This window comes from Bos indicus x Bos taurus, chromosome 9, assembly GCF_003369695.1.
Source record: "Bos indicus x Bos taurus breed Angus x Brahman F1 hybrid chromosome 9, Bos_hybrid_MaternalHap_v2.0, whole genome shotgun sequence".
NCBI classification, from domain to species: domain Eukaryota; kingdom Metazoa; phylum Chordata; class Mammalia; order Artiodactyla; family Bovidae; genus Bos; species Bos indicus x Bos taurus.
In genome coordinates, this window is record NC_040084.1 from 27,424,268 (window position 1) to 27,443,883 (window position 19,616).

The 19,616-nt window shown below is 38.5% G+C and overlaps 1 protein-coding gene across 2 annotated transcripts in view; it reads right to left on the bottom strand.

Moving 5' to 3' along the window:
- The window catches only part of NKAIN2 (sodium/potassium transporting ATPase interacting 2), a 1,188,323-nt gene that overhangs the window by 953,881 nt on the left and 214,826 nt on the right, over nt 1-19,616 (bottom strand). The gene's annotated exons all lie outside the window — the stretch shown is intronic.

Sequence of the window (19,616 nt, forward strand, 5' to 3'; positions counted from 1 at the left end):
GCTGATAGTTGTATGGAGAATCCTTTCCTCAACAGCCATGGTCCTCAAACTTAATGTACCCTTTTAAAGTAATTTTAAAAAACCATGTACCCCTCACAGAGGGGTATATTTAATTTATTAAATGTAAGTTTAAAATTTTAATTTTGAGATGAACATTTAATTTTTCATGGTGCATTTAAATAGCAAGGACTATGAGCTGTGCCACATTAAAAATAATGTTTTGGAATAAAACTCACATAAGCATTTTAATTAATCCAGAGTTATGTAAATACTAGAGAGAATGACATGAACAAGATTTTATTTACAGCTTTAAGTTTTACTTTATTCCTATTTGTTTCTGAAAGCCTAATTTCTATCCTATTCTCACTGAATTTTACACTACTGCAATAAGTTTTATGCCTGAAAGTCTTTCTATTGATATTTCTCTGCAATAAAAATATGCAGAAACGACTTTAAAAACTCCTCAAGACCATATAAGTAAGTGTAAAAATAACTGTCTTCTGGATTTAATTGCAATTAAAATTATTTGAAGGGCACAATTATCAAAACAAAACGTATCTGAAGTTGTGATTATTAAACAGATCACAATTACTAGAAGTTAATCTCTTAATGAAATGGATAGCTTGGCCTTTTTCCATTATTTCATGGATTCCATGGGTGACCATGACTTAGTGCTAAAATAAGACAGGACCCAGCATCAACTTCCTTCCATTTTCAGTTTTTTATTGTCTTTTTTACTGTAACTGTGGAGATTCTTTGTTTACATAAATAAATAGATGGAGATGGAAGAAACGCCTTCCATTATAGCAGTGTCACTCAAATCCTTGAACTCCTCAGCTAAATGCCAGAAGTCAGTGATCTTTCATCAAAAATTATTTTAATCATATATTGGCTGACAACTCAATTAGGCCCTTCTGCAACTTTGCTTAAATAGAGAATTGTAGACCACTTGACTTGCTAATAGATTTGTTACACAGTCGGAGCCATGTCACGTGTCAATACTAAAACCAAATTGTCTCTTACTTTATTATGGTGGTGGAGGGTGACGGGTGGAGGCAGGTGGGTATCGTCAAAGTTCTGAGTCTATATACCAGTGGGAAAGCCTCATACAACCCAGGGAATACAGTTTAAAGTCCACTACCCAATAGTGTGATGGCAATTTATACTACATGTATATATGTTCACTTCTCCTGATAGTATACTACGGAGTAAAACTAGAGCACACCAATTTGAATCAAATGACTTCAACTGAAGATCTCCCAAGGATCTTCCTTTATTATCAGCAAATAAACATACACACATTAATGGTTCAAATATCTATTGCAATTCAGTGTTAAGACAAGTTATGCAGAAATCTTCCAAAGAACGCCAGGACTTATTTTTATATGCCCAAGAAGATTGTATCAGCCAAATAAGGCAATGCATTATTAGTAATACTCATTCATCCATTCAGCTATGATTTTTGGAAAGCAACTAGATGTATTTCCTTAGTTGGTTTCTGAGAAATAGAAAATTGGCTCAAACCTAAACAATGTTTTTTGGCTCCAAACACCATTTCTCAGAGTTACGAGGACTTATTAAGAAAGCAGCCAAGTACTTAGAGCAGTGTTGAGCAGTGTTTCAGCTTTAGGAGACTACAAGCTGAGGCTCTCCTTGTTCCGTGGTAAATCCATGGAACCCACAACCAAATAAACACAGCGCAGCTGAGAATGCCGACAGCACAACCTCTAAAAAACCAAGCGTGTGTCAATTTTTATTAGTAAAATATAGTTCCTTCAGAACTTATTCTTTGGTTTGTATTTTTAGCATATATTTGCCATGAGATGAAACTGTAGAAATTTTACTTACTAAGAATGAAAAGGAAGAAAACAAAAAGCAAGAGCACATGGCCTTCGGTCGGCACTGAAATCATAAGCAAAATGTTTACATTTGTAATTTATAGATAATTTAACACCTGTGTTTTTTTTTCCTTTATTTTTCCTGTAGGAACTATATTGAAGCAGATCTCACCCCTCCAGGAAAGCCAAAGGAAAAATAATACTCACTGAAAAAGTGGGATTGCGATAGCTCTCCTTACTTACTCCTTGCCTTAAAGTCACCTTAACAAATGGCGCTGTCCACGCACCCTTTTTATAATGTGTGTGTAGGCGAGGGGGTTGGGGGGCAGGCCGCTTTCTAAGATGATTCTCTATGACGCACACCCTTGTCAAATCATCTCCATCTCTGATATGAGAGGCACCTGTGATATGATGGGCAGCCCTCCTGTGGTGAGGTTACTTGCTGCAGCTGACTTGAAGAAAACATGCATCTCTTCACTGGGCCTTAGCCAATCACACGAGCCCTTAAAATCTGCCTGGGGACATCAAGTCAGAGATGTGAAGCATGAGAAGGAAATTCTGTCACAGCTTTTGAAGATGGAGGGGAGGGGAAGCGAGGGGAGGGGACTCCCCCCACCCCGCCCCGCCCCGCCCCGCCCCGCCCAGCCTGATGTGAACGCAGATTGCCTCTAAAAGCCGAGAGCAGTCAGAAAAGAAAGAAAAATCTCAGCCCTTGTGTGTCAGGAACTGAACTCTGCCAAAATCACGAGAGACTGGAAGAGGACTCCGAGTTCAGCTGATAATGCAGCCCAGCTGACCCCTCGCTTTTAGCTTCCTGGATCTTTAGTAGAAAATCAGCCCAGGCTTCTCACCTACAGGACTGTGAGCTAATAGGTGTTTGTTTTCTTTTTTTTTTTTTTAATTTTATTTTTAAACTTTACAATATTGTATTAGTTTTGCCAAATATCGAAATAGGTGTTTTTAAGGCACTGTTGGCTGGAAAACTGGCCCTCATACCTGGAGGGACGGCAAGGAGAAACTGAAGAAAGAAGCAAGTGGTATGTTTAATAAGTAAAGGAACTTACATGGGAAGCTTGTCTTGGGTGGCCGCAAGATGAATTGATTTCAGGACCGCCTGCCAGAATCTTAAACGTTTATATAGAGCTCTTAACAGGGTCAGCCACATACACAGACCAGATGGTCTCAACAATACTCTCTCAAGGATAAACCTTGGAACAGTTCCTAGCACGGGAATGGTGGGTGGAGAGTACATTCCAAGGACAGGGAAAGGGAAGAGGTACCTCCAATTGTCTGGGTCCAGCCTGTGGCCAACCATGGTCATGTCTTCCTGACGATCACCTCCAACAGGCACTCACTAAGTTTGTGGGAGCTTGTTCTACAACAACAGGAGACTAATATCCATGCATTCTGCACACGGACTGTGAGGGAAGTTGGAGTACCTTCAAAAAGTCTGGAAGGGTGCTACCCTGCTACCCGTCCAGAATAATCTGGACGCAGTCTATCTACTGGTTTGGGCTCTGTACTGCGAACAAAAGCCCACTAGTGTCCACTAAAAGGAAAATAAATTTGCTTGATGGAAACCAAGAATCGAAGCCATAATTATTTGAAAACTATAATATGAAAGAGATTGATTCTCTACTTCTCTAATTCTCATTCTTTTATTAAGCATCCAAACAATGAATGGACTACACTTTGCTTACATAAATACTCTCATTTAACAGTCACAACTCCATGAAGCAGTTACATTCCAATGAGAAACCAGAGTCCTAAATTTATCTTTAATGTATTTGGTGTTTTCTTAATCTTGTATCTCTCCTATATTTTATACCTTTTAAACAGCCACACCACACACAACCTCACCACCAAACCAGTTATTGAAGTCTGAGACCTCTCACTTTTAGTTCTAGACTCAGTTCTTTGGAATTACCCATTTGAGTATATTGTTCCCAGAGTTTGCTGCAGGTTCACTTTATTTATACACATAAGGTATATAGTTTAATCCTTCCTAAAGCTGTGAATTTTTTCAGCCCCAGTTGCCTAGGAGAACCACCCAGGAGCATTAACCATCCACTGCTTGGGTCCCTGCATCAGAGATAATGATTTAACTGATCTGAAGTGGGGCCTGAGCTTGAAATTTTTGAATCTGCCCTGGAGATTCTACAATGGAGCCAAGGTTTAGACCTCTGATGCAGAGTTGGTTCATACTTTGGAAAGAATTTACAGGGAATATTACCTGGACTGAAAGCAGTGGGGAAAGGGAAACACCAACAGGCTGCAGGGTCCTGCTTTTGCCCCAAGATAACTGTCTGGGCAACCGAGGACTTAAATTCCACACTGAAAAGAAGGTGTGTTAAATGTGCTAAATGTTTCACAGCTACGTTGATACAAATAGTCCTGTGGGCCTTTCTACAGTAGGAGTGTAATTTCAAAAAATTTACACTGTTGCTTTATTTAATGTTTCTATTTAAGCCTATTTAAAAGAAGTATCTTCATTTTCTAAAAATCACTGCTTGTATTCCTCTTATTCATCTCCTTCCATTCAGCTTAGTATGTAATGTGATCCTTTTGTTTCAGGCTTCAACTTGATTGTTTGCAACTTCTTTTATTTATTTATTTTTGGTATTTATATAAACAGGGTATATAAATGTATCTCATTTACCCTATTTAAATATATTCTATTTATCCCATAAATATAACTATTTCTATAAATAGGATACTTTTGGTATCCTATTTAAAGTCTTTCATTAACTTTTTATTTGTGCTAATTTAAGCCTGTTTTTTAATTATTTGTGTTTTAATGGGAACATCTTTGTTAACAAACACAGAAATGTATAAAACAGAAAGCATATTTGCATGTGTAATACTAACCCCAAAGGTGAATCTCTCTTACACTCTACAATTCAGTCATACCTGATGTATTTAGCTCCTTGAATATATTAAATATCTCTGACCTGTAGGCTTTCTTAGGTATTATTTCCTTTGCCTTAAATAAATTTTCCTGGTAAACTCTTCCTTCTCTTTCTGGTTTCAGTTAAACAGCTTTCTGCTTTTTTTAAGATGGAGTGTATCTTTCCAGACTTTGAATGTATATAAATATATATATAAATGGGATCACTCCATTTCAGTTCAGTTCAGTTCAGTCGCTCAGTCGTGTCCGACTATTTGTGACCCCATGAATCGCAGCACGCCAGGCCTCCCTGTCCATCACGAACCCCTGCAGTTCACTCAAACTCATGTCCATCGAGTCGGTGATGCCATCCAGCTATCTCATCCTCTGTCATCCCCTTCTCCTCCTGCCCCCAATCCCTCCCAGCATCAGAGTCTTTTCCAATGAGTCAACTCTTCGCATGAGGTGGCCAAAGTATTGGAGTTTCAGCTTTAGCATCAGTCCTTCCAAAGAACACCCAGGACTGATCTCCTTCAGAATGGACTGGTTGGATCTCCTTGCAGTCCAAGGGACTCTCAAGAGTCTTCTCCAACACCACAGTTCAAAACCATCAATTCTTTGGTGCTCAGCTTTCTTCGCAGTTCAACTCTCACATCCATACATACATGACCACTGGAAAAACCATAGCCTTGACTAGACGGACTGTTGTTGGCAAAGTAATGTCTCTGCTTTTGAATATGCTATCTAGGTTGGTCATAACTTTCCCTCCAAGGAGTAAGCGTCTTTTAATTTCATGGCTGCAGTCACCATCTGCAGTGATTTTGGAGCCCAAAAAATAAAGTCTGACACTGTTTCCACTGTTTCCCCATCTATTTCCCATGAAGTGATGGGACCAGATGCCATGATCTTCATTTTCTGAATGTTGAGCTTTAAGCCAACTTTTTCACTCTCCACTTTCACTTTCATCAAGAGGCTTTTTAGTTCCTCTTCACTTTCTGCCATAAGGGTGATGTCATCTGCATATCTGAGGTTATTGATATTTCTCCCTGCAATCTTGATTCCAGCTTGTGCTTCTTCCAGCCCAGCATTTCTCATGATGTACTCTGCATATAAGTTAAATAAGCAGGGTGACAATATACAGCCTTGACGTACTCCTTTTCCTATTTGGAACCAGTCTGTTGTTCCATGTCCGGTTCTAACTGTTGCTTCCTGACCTGCATATAGGTTTCTCAAGAGGCAGGTCAGGTGGTCTGGTATTCCCATCTCTTTCAGTTATATTGTGTTTATTTTCATTCAAAATAATGTTATAAAATTTTCTATGTCACTATATGTAGATCTAACTTATTATTTAACATTACAGAATTTCATTTTTTTCTTTATACTTCTTTCCTATTTACCAATTATTTTGATACAGATTTTTAGCAGTGAAACTTATGTTACAGTCAAGATTCTTGTACATACATATTAGTTCACCTATATATTTATTTGCATAGATTTCATCTGGTTGGATTACTGAGTCAAAAAATTCTTCATTTAAATTTAATTTTGACACATTTTGCTGAATTTTTCTCCATAAGTTTTCTTCCCAATTTAATTTCCATCAACAGTGTTATTCTTTTAAAGTTTACCATTTTATTTTATTTGTTAAATGTTAACTCATTATCATTTTATTATAAAAAGCCATTTATATTTACCTTAATCAATGCATGTATCAACTGCTATAAATATTTCAGTAATGATCAAAGTGATTTATTTCACAAAACTGTGAGAGTTGAATAGTGCAAAACAAGTCTCTAGGTCAAAATTTTAAATCTTAACTCATCTATGGAATTCATAAAAGGTAACAGCTTTCCTAAGTTTAATCTTGTTTAATGCAAACCTAATAGAGTAAATATTTCACAGATAAAATTAATTTTCATGTGTAGCAGAAAATCTGTTTCAGAAGTATATGCACACACTAAAACTATGATGGCAGACCCAGTATCATTTTTCTGTTTTTGATATTAGTGTGAGTAATATATTTTAGATTCTCATATGTCAGTTGTATTTATACATATGTTGAAGTTATGAATAGCAAACAATTTTACACATTTTCCAAAGTCTTGGGAGTCCATAGAAGTATAGGTAAAATTTTTAATACAATTCCTATTTAAAAAGCAGGAATGAAAGAATTAATAAGAGCAACAAGAACAACAACAGAAACAGCAGCAGCAACAACCACCACCTAAGACTTCACTTTAGAGAATGGAGAATCTCTGACAAAATATTGGTTTACCCTTATTTCTTCCTAATAGCAAATTTACCAAAATAATAATAATAATAACTACTACATAAAATTCCCAGAGTTTTAACTTGTAACAGACTATCCTAACGCTTAACGTTGTGAATGGAAAGTATATCCGTGACTGTTTACCGTAATTTGGTTAAGAATATGAAGCAGCACATGCTATTCAGGTTGCAGAAAATACCATGAATATCTGCTAATTAGACAAGAAGTAAGTGGCTAATGGGAAAATAGGGGATATCAGAATATCCTTTCTAGCCCAGTCATCATTCAGTGCCAAAGTTAAGAAGAAAAGTGATGTGGAAAATTTCAACAGATATATTTATGATAATGCTTATGATACCAGATACGGTAAGAGACAAGAAAAAGAAGCTACAAGGGGTGTGTGTGTGTGTGTGTGTGTGTGTGTGTGTGTTTGTGTCTTTCTTTCTTGCTATCTCCTTCAATCTCTTCCTCAGAGATTGCCCACTGTCTTATAAATTTGTAGGGCTGGAAGGACATTGTATCCCATTATGTTCCGAGATCACTAATAATCCCTCATCAGAGTTTCATCTAACATCTCTGACCCAAGGCCACCTGGCCAAGTCGTGCCCCTTCCTAGAGATGGGTGTTCGTGGGCTCATCAGGAAGACCATTCATTCCACAGGCCACAGTAATGTCAGGGAGCTTTTCAGCTCTTTACTGGATATCTCAGAAAGAAAGTCTCACACGCATTTCCCAATCAATCTGTCCAAATTCATTTTATTCCCTGCTGAAAACTGTTTTCTAAATTTTGCCCCCATCACAGTTAACAGTCTTACTGTCAGCTGTACCACACTAGAGCCTATGGCCTTCTCTCTGACCCACTCCCTTCCCCATGCCCAAGGCCTGGCTCATAGCGCGTACTGAGGAACAGCATGTAAATGAAAAAGAAACAAAGAAGGGATGGAAGAAAGGAAGAAGGAAAAGAATAGGTAGGGAGAGAAAAAGAATGGAAAGGAGGTAGTTTCTTTTAATTGAGGAATATATTGAGGTCCAAGTGCATTGTTTTTCCACACTGATAACCCTTGGTCAGGCACTTCCATCTTTTTTAATTGCATTATTACAACTGGCTACTAATTTGTCTCCTGCCACCTGTCCATCACTCCCTTATCTCTCAAAATTGTTCCATCACAATAGTAATGGTTTGCTGTTGTTCAGTCACTCAGTCCTCTCTGACTTTCTATGACCCCATAAATTGCAGCACACCAGGCTTCCCTGTCCTTCACTATCTCCCAGAGTTTGCTCAAACTCATGTCCATGGAGTTGGTGATGCCATCCCACCATCTCATTCTCTATCATCCCCTTCTCCTCCTGCCTTCAATCTTTCCCAGAATTAGGGTCTTTTTCCAATGAGTTGGTTGTTAGCATCAGGTGGCCAAAGCACCAGTACAATGGATATTTAGGGTTGATTCTGTTTAGGATTGACTGGCTTGATCTCCTTGCAGTCCAAGGGAGTCTCAAGAGTCTTCCAGCACTACGGTTGGAAAGCATCAGTTCTTCGACACTCAGCCTTCTTTATGTTTCAACTCTCCCATCTGTAACATCACATCTGTAATGGTTACCTCTGGTTTAAAACATATTTAATGAATCCCACTATTTATAACTATATTCTTCCCTGATGGCTCAGCAGTAATGAATCTGCCTGCAGTGCAGGGGACACGAGTTCCATCCCTGGGTCAGGAAGATCCCCTGAAGAAGGAAAGAGCAACCCACTCCAGTATTCTTGCCTTAAAAACCCACCAGACAGAGTCTGGTGGGCTACAGTCCAAGGGTTCACGAAGAGCAGACATGACTGAGCACACACACACACACACACACACATATTATTTATAAATTATGTTCAAATTTCTTACCTTAATCTGGGCCTTCAAATACAATTATTAGTGGGCTTTTATAGCTCCCTCTTAGGAGCCCCAAACCCAAGCCCCCTCCTACTCCCATCTATATCAAGGTCATAAGAGGGTACAGGTGACACAGAACTGTCACACTTGCCACCTTTCTGCATGCAGTGTTCACAAAGTGAAATAATATAACCTGAATCCTTCTCTTCTAAACCCCATACAGCTAATCTCTCCTTAGAGAGACTGTCAACCTGAAAGTCACATCTATAAACCCTTTGACATCTTCCGAATGAAAAAGTCCTACCCTCTTTGTGTGTCTACAAAATTTGGTTAAATCTATTACAGTATTCATTTTAGTGTAAAAGGGATAAGTACAGCAATAATAAAGAGCACATAATTTTATAGTCCAGGAACCCTTAGGGTGTCAGCTCCTCTGAAGCCTAACCAGGCTCTGCCATTTATGCATCTTTTTTTTAATATAAATGTATTTATTTTAATTGGAGGCTAATTACTTTACAATATTGTATTGGTTTTGCCATACATCAACATGAATCTGCCATGGGTGTACATGTCTTCCCCATCCTGAACCCCCCTCCCACCTCCCTTCCCATACCAACCCTCTGGGTCATCCCAGTGCACCAGCCCCGAGCATCTTTGCATCTCTAGCACCCAAGGCAGAGCCAACAACAGCTATGCAAATGTCAGCCTACTTAGTGGACAGCAACCTGTAGAATTTTTTCCAGACTAAAAAAAAAAGTTAGGTCACATGACATTTATATTTTTTACAGACCCAACCTAAAGAAATTATTTCCACTTATCAAAAAGGTTTATGTGTTAAGTTCACCTTTCATAAATGGACTTACCAGGTGGTTCAGTCAGTAAAGAGTCTGCCTGCAATGCAGGAGACCCAGGTTCAATCCCTGGGTTGGGAAGATCCCCTGAAGAAGGAAATGGCAACCCACTCCAGTATGCTTGCCTGGGGAATCCCACGGACAGAGAAGCCTCACGGGCTAGAGTCCATGGAGGCACAAAGAGTCAGACATGACTGAGGGACTAACACTTTCACTTTCTGTCATGTATATCACAGTGCTCCAGTGTTCCTCACATTTGAATCTGCACCCCCAGATCACTCTGATATTGACCCACTTCAATAAATATGAACCAAGTAAGATACACTGATCTTGATGCCCCCAAACAAACACCCTCTTCCTACCATCTCCCTCCTCTGTTTGGTCTAGCTCTCACTTTTGTTCTCTCTCTCTCTCTCCCTCTTTCTTTCTTCCTCTTCTTCTTCTCTCTCTCTTTCTCTCTCACACACACACACACACACACACACACACACACACACACTTTGGGAAAATTACGGTGTTTTGGACTTAACCCTCTCCATTAGGTTCAGTCCTCTCCCAACAGCCAGTGCTTTCTTTTCAGTAAATCAATTTCAACGAACAGGTTTGGACTATATTTCACTTTCCTGTAATTTTAGTCCTTTTGCCACCGAATGAAATACCAGCAAGTCATATAAGAGATATATAAGTTAAGGCTGTATATGGTCACCCTGCTTATTTAACTTATATTCAGAGTACATCATGTGAACTGCCAGGCTGGATGAAGCACAAGCTGGAATCAAGATTGCCAGGAGAAATATCAATAACCTCAGACACGCAGATGATACCACCCTTGGGGCAGAAAGTGAAGAGGAAGAGAAAAGCCTCTTGGTGAAAGTGAAAGAGGAGAGTGAAAAAAATTGGCTTAAAGCTCAACATTCAAAAAACTAAGATCATGGCATCTGGTCCCATCAGTTCACTTCATGGCAAATAGATGGGGAAACAATGGAAACAGTTACAAACTTTATTTTCTTGGGCTTCAAAATCACTGCAGATGGTGACTGCAGCCATGAAATTAAAAGATGCTTGCTCCTTGGAAGAAAAGCTATAACCAACCTAGACAGCATATTAAAAAGCAGAGACATTACTTTGCCAACAAAGTTCCATCTAGTCAAAGCTATGGTTTTTCCAGTAGTCATGTATGGATATGAGAGTTGGACCATAAGGAAGGCTGAGCACTTAAGAATTGATGCTTTTGAATTGTCTTGTTGGAGAAGACTCTTGAGAGTCCCTTGGACTGCAAGGAGATCCAACCAGTCCATCCTAAAGGAAATCAGTCCTGAATATTCATTGGAAGGACTGATGCTGAAGCTGTTCCAATACTTTGGCCACCTGATAGGAAGAAGTGACTCATTGGAAAAGACTCTGACGCTGGGAAAGATTGAAGGCAGGAGGAGAAGGGGACGATAGCAGATGAGATGGTTGGATGGGATCACCAACTTGATGGACATGAGTTTGAGCAAGCTCTGGGAGTTGATGATAGACAGGGAAGCCCTGTGTGCTGCAGTCCATGGGGTCACAAAGAGTCGGACATGACTGAGTGACTGAACTGAACTGAAAAATAAAGACATATTGTCAACTTCAAAATAAATAAATAAATAAATAAACTCTGTATAGGAGTTTTGCCTGTTCTCCCTCTCCTGAGGACATTAAGATTGATTTCCATATTTGATGGAGCCAAAGTCACTGGGAAAAGAAGGTGGCCAACAGGAAAATCTGCCTTTAGGAAGGACCTATGCTAAGCCTGAACTCAGCATCATCAGGCGTGCAGAAGTACATAAACTTTCACACCTGGAAAACGCCCTGTTTTTCTGGTCAGAAAGGCTCTCTAAGTGATCAGGACTATTCTGATCTAGGTATAACCCTTGCTATTAGATGACACAATTCCTTTAGCACTGCTTAAGCAACCTACATAAATTAAAACATTTGTACACATATTATCAGACTCATACAATAAAGGGTTCTTCACCATTAAAGTCTCTCCCCAGTTTACAGGGCTTCCTGTGTAGCTCAGTTGGCAAAGAATCTGCTTGTGATGCTGGAGACCTGGGTTCAATTCCTGGGTTGGGAAGATCCCCTGGAGAAGGAAATGGCAACCCACTCCAGTATTCTTGCTTAGAAGATCCCAAGGACAGAGGAGCCTGGCAGGCTACAGTCCATAGGGTCATAAGAGTCAGACACAACAGAGCTATCTTGGTTTTTCCAGTTTACTTAGCATCAACCATGTGTATGAAATGTTGCTAACAGAAGCAGAAGATATTAAGAAGAGGTGGCAAAAATGCACAGAACTGTATAAAAAAGGTCTGGACCCAGATAGCCACAATGGTGTGATCACTTACCTACAGCCAGACATCCTGGAATGTGAAGTTAAGTGTGAAGCATTACTATAAACAAAGCTAGTGGAGGTGATGGAATTTCAGCTGAGCTATTTCAAATCCTAAAAGATGACACAGTGAAAATGCTGCAGTAAACATGCCAGAAAATCTGGGAAACTCATAAGTGTCCACTGGACTGGAAAAGGTCAGTTCTCATTCCAATCCCAAAGAAGGGTGATGCCAAAGAATGTTCAAATTACCACACAATTGTGCTAATTTCACAGGCTGGCAAGGTAATGCTCAAAATCCTTCAAGCTAGGGTGCAACGGGACCTGAACAAAGAACTTCCAGATGTATAAGCTGGATTTAGAAAAGCCAGAGAAATCAGTGATCAAATTGGCAACATCCACTGGATCATAGAAAAAGCAAGGGAATTGCAGAAAAACATCTGCTTAATATACTATGCTAAAATCTTTGACTGTGTGGATCACAACACACTGGAAAGTTCTTCAAGAGATGGGAATACCAGACCACCTGACCTGCCTCCTGCGAAATCTGTATGTAGGTCAAGAAGCAACAGTTAGAACTGGACATAGAACAACATACTGGTTCCAAATAGGAAAAGGAGTACATCAAGGCTGTATATTGTCACCCTGCTTATTTAACTTATATGCAGAGTACATCATGCAAAATGCCAGGCTGGATGAATTACCAGCTGGAATCAAGATTGCTGAGAGAAATATCAATAACCTCCAGATACACAGATGATACCACCCTAATGGAAGGAACCAAAGAAACTAAAGAGCTTCTTGATAAAGGTGAAAGAGGAAAGTGAAAAAGCTGGTTTAAAACTCAAGATTCAAAAGCTAAGGATCATGGCCTCTGGTCCCCTAATTTCATGGCAGATAGATGGGGGGAAAATGGAAACAATGAGAGAATTTATTTTCCTGGGCTCCAAAATAACTGAGGATGGTCTCTGCAGCCATGAAATTAGAAAATGCTTGCTCCTTGGAAGAAAAACTATGACAAAGAAGACAGCATATTAAAAAGCAGAGACATCACCTTGCTGACAAAGGTCTGTATAGTCAAAACTATGGTTTTTCCAGTACTTGTGTACAGATAGTTGGGCTGTAAAGAAGGCTGAGTGCTGAAGAAATGATGCTTTTGAACTGTGATGCTGGAGAAGATTCTTGAGAGTCCCTTGGACAGCAAAAAGATCAAACCAGTCAATCCTAGAGAAAATCAACCCTGAATATTCATTGGAAGGACTGATGCTGAAGCTGAAGCTCCAATACTTTGGCCACCTAATGGGAAGAGCTGACTCACTGAAAGACTCTGATGCTGGGAAACATTGGGGGCAGGAGGAGAAGGGGGTCAACAGTGGATGAGATAGTTGGATGGTATTATCGACTCAATGGACGTGAGTTTGAGCAAACTCCGGGAGACAGTGAAGCGATGTTTGGTGTGCTGCTGCCTATGGGGTCACAAAGAATCAGAGACCTCTGAGTGAGTGAACAACAACAAAAATTGTATGAAAAGAGATATGAAGGGAAGGATAAGCACACACACACACTCAAAAGGTAACTTAAAGAAGAATAGACCACCCCGCTTAATCCCAGCATCTCTCTTTCGTTCCATTCTTCTTGGCTCCCAATTCAGCTTTATGAAAGTCCACTGAAGGGTCAGAAACTCTATAGTCAGTATCCTCTAAGCATCACTTAAATAATTAAACAGAAACAAGGTTCATTCCAAAGCTTTTCCTTCTCAAAGATGACATTCACTTTAGTATTCATATCTCATCTGGAAGTTAACTCTGCTGCTCGGACTGCAGAATGCCTTCCGTTTTGTGATTCTAACGTGGCGTTACTCTTGGGCATTGGTGACACGCTGTAAAATGCTGGCATTTTCAGAGTACTTAGCAGCGATGCCAGTAAATCAAGAAGACGTTTCAGTAATGCCTAGGTATTAAACTTCTACCTCACTCACCCTCTGTCCCAGCCATTGGTGATGTATAATTGAAATCTTAATTCTAACTGACTTAGGCAGAGTCAAGCCACTTCAGGAAACAATAATGCTATCTGACACACATGACCTTTTTGATTAAAATAGCTTGTCTCTTTTAGAAAATGCCTCTTCCATATCGCATTAACAGCTTCACAGAAACCTCCAATATTCGAAAAAGACATGTATTTCAGGAGATGCCTAGAAAATATGCTTTACTTTTGGAGGTATTACTAGAATAACAAAGTATTTATCTATGTTATTATTAGCAAGAAGGATTTTGGCTTCTGTAATGAAACATATGAAAAAACTTAAGAGCAAATATCAGAGCATCTCCAAGGATACAAGTGGTCTATAGGAACATCAAATTTAAAAAAATTCCCAATTTATTGAGAGCTCTCTGAATATACAAATATTCACAGAACTAATTAGACCAATCACTGTCTAATACCTGTATCATAATGTTGACTAATGAACAATTCTGTAGATAGCTGCAAGAGATAATTGGATGACATTTAATTTACAGAAAGAGAGACAAGGGGAAAAAAAAAAACAACACCACCATAAACACAAGCAAGAGCTTATTCCTCTGCTCAGGTTTCACTGTCATATCCCTATTACCCAATTCTAACCAGGGTGAGCTCAGAAGGCATTAAGGAGATACCAAGAACTAAAACCTCATTCTATAAAGCATCCCTTAGACAATCTTACTTATCAAACAGAAATAGAGACACAGACATGGAGAACAAAACACACAGATACCAAGGGTGGTAGATGGGATGGGATGAATTGGGAGATTGGAGTTAACATATATACACTATTGATACTATGTACTAAAAAAAAAATAACTACTTTATAGCACAGGGGACTCTGCTCAATGCTCTATAGTGACTTAAATGGAAAGGAAATTAAAAAAAGAGGGGATATATGTACATGTACAGCTGATTTATTTTGTTGAACAGAAGGAACTACCACAACATTGTAAAGCAACTATACTCCATTCATCTTTTTTCTAAAGTATCTCTTGCAGTAACTGAACTTTCCAAAAGGCATAGGGCACTGACTACCATAACTTGACCCAGAGCACAGATGAAGAACAAAACAATACCATACAATAAGATTTTATTTTTTAACAATATTTGTATTTGGTCCTAGTCAGGTAAGCGGGTTTCCTTCTGAAATGGAAATCAACTAGATAGCTAAAGAGGGAATTCTTGGGTGACACAACAACTGCATTTACAGAGGATTTGGGCTCTGACATCACTTAGTGTCTAACAGAGCCAAAGACTTGCAAATGTCTCAGAATACCTGGGAAGCCCAAGAAGTCTCAAAGCTGGTCCCATAGAGCAAGAGATAATTTGAGTCAGAAATATATTGTTTGTGCATATGTGCATACCCATGCCACCTGCCCCTGACACTGACCTGAAAGACGAGCTCAATCATGTGCTGACAAATGTCACCACCCTGCCAGAACTTAGCAGAATATACTTAAAAATCATAGTTTTCTAATGACAAGGTTTTAAATTTGTATTAAAAGTAATAGTTTTAAATGCATAAGCTTTTCAGAAAGTTTGACATTGCCTGCCACTAATCAGAATTGATGTTTGAGTCTTCTTTAAAAAAATATGAGAGAGAGAGATGGAGAATATGAAATAACTTTTTAGATAGTAATATTGGGCAACAGTCAAAAACAGCTTTGCTCAGAATTTATGTTTGGAAGTGATAAATAATTATATTTATTTCATCTGACAAAGGAGAAGGTGGGGCTCAGTCCATATTTAAATCTTTGCTAAAATGCAATGTTTCACTGTACCTATAGGATAAAACCTTAATCAGTTAATACATATGCTTGGTGATATGAAGTTTTAAAACTTTTTAAAAACTTGGTGATGTGAAAGTTTAAAGACTAAAAATGTGTCACCTTTTATTGAGAAAGCAATTAGTACACAGCTATTTAACCACCAAGCTAATTGGCCTGATAAATCTTGAACTCTTGAATTTATTGACAATAGACTCTGCCCTATTGAAGCAAGTCATTCAGTTGAGAACAAACCTTAATGATGTATATGAATACATGTAATATATGTGTGTTTCCTTACTCATACAGAGACATATGTATATTTGAAATTTAGAAATTAAAAACCAAACAGGGAAAAAAAACTTCATGTTACTTTTTGTTTTGTCTTTAATTGTTCAATAACGCATTCATTTTCTGGGAGACTATGATTAAAACAGTTACACATTTGACACTAACACAAGCAGTTAAGACTAACCTGACTGTTTTGATGTTTGGATATGCATGGATATGACATTAATAATTGTTAACAGGCTACAGTATTTCCACTGTGCCCCAAAGTAGGACATCTGACAACTCGAAAGATATTTAAAGTTGCAAATTCTAATGTTTTTACAGAACCATAATTTAATAGGGAAATTGGTATACATATAGTAATTCATTTAATTTCTACTTTAACCACCACTGAAAAACAAAGTATTTGGAATCCAGCAAGCTTCTTGAACTCTTCACATTACTGATCTGAATATAATATGGGAAAATCAACAAACTCCAATTGCAACAGAACAAGTAAATTCAAGATCTTATTTGGTATGTATCCCACATTAACAAACAAATAAAAAATAATAATTTCTATAATTATACTTTTTAAATGAATGTACAACGGAGATTTAAGTAAATTTTTTTAATGATAATACCAAAAAGTCCCAATAAGTAATAAAGAAAAGTAGCATTTTATATTTTAAATGGATGCACATATTTTTTCTATTTCCTTATCATGCTATTTAGTATTGCATGTTCTTCCTCAAAATACATGCACTACACTCTGCAACAGTTCCTATAATACTGTCCATTTGTGAAATTTGAGAGTTTGTTTGAATAAATTCAAATAAAAATATGCTTTATTCCAATAGGAGTTAAGATAAAAGAAAAACAAATGATTGATGTCCTTGACAGAGATATATGAATGATCCAAGTTTTTTTTCTATACAAAGGATGTACATATTGAATATAGGAAAAATATATTCACAACTAATTATTTCCGTAACTGATGACTCACAGAAAACTAATCAAACTGATCATATGGACCACAGCCTTGTCTAACTCAATGAAACCATGAGCCATGCCGTGTAGGGCCATCCAAGACACACGGTTCATGGTGGAGAGTTCTGGCAAAACATGGTCCACTGAAGAAGGGAATGACAAAACACTTCAGTATTCTTCCCCTGAAAACCCATGAACAGTATGAAAAGGCAAGAAGATATGATGCTGAAAGATGAACTCCCCAGGTCAATAGGTCCCCGATATATTACTGGAGAAGAGTGGAGAAATAACCCCGGAAAATATGAAGAGACGGAGGCAAAGTGAAAACAACGCCGAGCTGTGGATGTGACTGGTGATGGAAGTAAAGTCCCATGCTGTAAAGACCACTATTAAATACGAACGTGGAATGTTAGGTCCATGAATCAAGGCAAATTAGAAGTGCTCAAACAGGAGATGGCAAGAGTGAACATCAATATTTTAGGAATCAGTGAACTAAAATGGACTGGAATGGGCAAATTTAATTCAGATGACCATTATATCCACCACTGTGGGCAAGAATCCCTTAGAAGGAATGCAGTAGACCTCAGAGGAAACAAGAGTCTGATGCAGTACCTGGGTGCAATCTCAAAAATGACAGAATGATCTCTTTTGTTTCCAAGGCAAACCATGCAATATCACAGTAATCCAAGTCTATGCCTCAACCAGTAATGCTGAAGAAGCTGAAATTGAACGGTTCTATGAAGACCTACAAGACCTTCTAGAACTAACACCCCCAAAAAAGATGTCCTTTTCATCATAGGGGACTGGAATGCAAAAGTAGGAAGTCAAGAGATACGTGGAGTAATAGGCAAATTTGGCCGTGGAGTACAAAACAAAGCAGGGCAAAGGCTAACAGATATTTGCCAAGAGAATGCACTGGTCACAGCAAACACCCTCTTCCAACAACACAAGAGACGACTTTATACATGGATATCACCAGACGGTCAACATCGAAATCAGATTGATTATATTCTTTGCAGCCAAAAATGGAGAAGCTCTATACAGTCTGCAAAAACAAGACTGGGAGCTGACTGCGGCTCAGATCATGAACTCCTTATTGCCAAATTCAGACTTAAATTGAAGAAAGTAGGGAAAACCACTAGACCATTCAGGTATGATCTAAATCAAATCCCTTACAATTATACAGTAGAAGTGACAGATGGATTTAAGGGATTAGATCAGATAGACAGGTTGCCTGAAGAACTATGGACGGAGGTTCGTGGCATTGTACAGGAGGCAGTGATCAAGACCATCGCCAAAAAAAGAAATGGAAACATCAAAATGGTTGTCTGAGGAGGCCTTACAAATAGCCGAAAAAAGAAGAGAAATGAAAGGCAAAGGAGAAAAGGAAAGATATACCCATTTGAATGCAGAGTGCCAAAGAATAGCAAGGAGAGATAAGAAATCCTTCCTGAGTGATGAATGCAAAAAAATAGAGGAAAATAATAGAATGGGAAAGACTAGAGATCTCTTCAAGAAAATTAGAGATACCAAGGGAACATTTCATGCAAAGATGGGCACAATAAAAGAGAAATGGTTATGGGCCTAATAGAAACAGAAGATATTAAGAAGAGGTGGCAAGAATACACAGAAAAACTATACAAGAAAGATCTTCATGACCCAGATAACCACAATGGTGTGATTACTCACCTAGAGCCAGACATCCTGGAATGTGAAGTCAAGTGGGCCTTAGGAAGCATCACTATGAAAAAACTTAGTGGAGGTGATGGAATTCCAGCTAAGCTATTTCAAATCCTAAAAGATAATGCTGTTGAAGGGCTGCACTCAACATGCCAGCAAATTTGGAAAACTCAGCAGTGGCCACAGAACTGCAAAAGGTTAGTTTTCATTTCAATCCCAAAGAAATGCAATGCCAAAGAATGCTTAAACTACTGCACAATTGCACTCATCTCACACACTAACAAAGTGATGCTCAAAATTCTCCAAGCCAGGCTTCAACAGTACATGAACTGTGAACTTCCAGACGTTCAAGCTAGATTTAGAAAAGGCAGAGGAACCAAAGATCAAATTGCCAACATCCATTGGATCATAGAAAAAGCAAGATAATTCCAGAAAAAACATCTACTTCTGCTTTCTTTATTAGGCCAAAACCTTTGACTGTGTAGATCACAACAAACTGTGGAAAATTTTTCAAAAGTTGGGAATACCAAACCACCTGATCTGCCTCCTTAGAAATCTGTATGCAACTCAAGAAGCAACAGTTAGAGCTGGACATGGAACAACAGACTGATTCCAAATTGGGAAAGGAGTACATCAAGATTGTATATTGTTACCCTGCTTATTTAACTTATATGCAGAGTATGTCATATGAAATGCCAGGCTGGATAAAGCACAAGCTGGAATCAAGACTGCCAGGAGAAATATCAATAACCTAAGATACGCAGATGATATCACCTCTTTGGCAGAAAAAGAAGAGGAGCTAAA